The following is a 1,114-nucleotide window of genomic DNA, read 5'->3' as shown; positions in this document are numbered from 1 at the left end:
TTATTAATCATCTTCCTCATGCTTTTAAGTCAGTTGATTAAATATCTTGAAACATGAATTCTGGATTATATAAGACTATGTTTAACTTTGTGAGACGTTAACAAATGATCTTCAAAAGTAGTTGTACCATTTTACATTCTGACCAGCAATGAATGAAATTTTCTATTGGTCTGTATCCTTGTTAACAGTTGGTATTGTCATTTTTTTTTTTTGGATTTTAGCCAATCTAATAGGCTTGTAATGGTATCTTGCTGTTTTGGTTTGTAATTAATGACAAATGATGCTGAGCATATTTTCATATGCTTATTTTCAATTCGAATATCTTTGGTGAGGTGCCTAGTAAGCTCTTTTGCCCATTGAAATTTTTGTTTTTGTTATTGTGTGTCTTAAGAGTATTTGCATATTTTGGATTTAAGTCCTTTATCAGATATATGTTTTAGAACATATTTTCTCTCACCTTGTGGTTTGTGACTTTAGTCTTACATCAGTGTCTTTCACAGAGTAGATGTTTTAAATTTTATTAAAACCAAATTATCTTTTATTTTTATTCATGGATTATGCTTTTGATGCTGTCTCTAAGAATTAATCAAATTTATAGTTACATAGATTTTTCTCCTTTGCTTTCCTTTAGAAGTTTTGTAGTGTTGCATTTTAGATTTAGGTCTATAGATCCTTTTTGAACTAATTCTTGTAAAATATATAAGGTCTGTATAGGTTCATTTTTCTACATCAGAGACTCCAGTTCTTCCAGCTCCGATTGTTGACAAAGCTTCTTTCTCTATTGTCTTTGTTTGTTTGTCAAGAATCAGTTGATTATATTTGTTAGGATTGTTTCTTGGTTCTCTAGTCTATTCCATTGATCTTTTTGCCTATATTTTTAAATCACCAATACTACATTTTCTTTATTACTATTGCTTTAAGATAAATCCTTCAACTTTGTTCTTGTTTATTGGTATTATATTGGCTATTCTGTCTTTTGCCTTTGCATATATGCTTTAGAATCATGTTGTCAGTATTTATACAGTAGATGTCTGAGATTTCGATTGGGATTTCATTGAATCTAGAGATCGAATGGAGAAATAATGTCATCTTAATAATAGCGATTCTTCCAGTT

Source organism: Pteropus vampyrus, unplaced genomic scaffold, assembly GCF_000151845.1.
Source record: "Pteropus vampyrus isolate Shadow unplaced genomic scaffold, Pvam_2.0 Scaffold3, whole genome shotgun sequence".
In the NCBI taxonomy this organism is placed as follows: domain Eukaryota; kingdom Metazoa; phylum Chordata; class Mammalia; order Chiroptera; family Pteropodidae; genus Pteropus; species Pteropus vampyrus.
The sequence above is the reverse complement of the archived record's forward strand: the minus strand, read 5'-3'. Positions refer to the sequence as shown.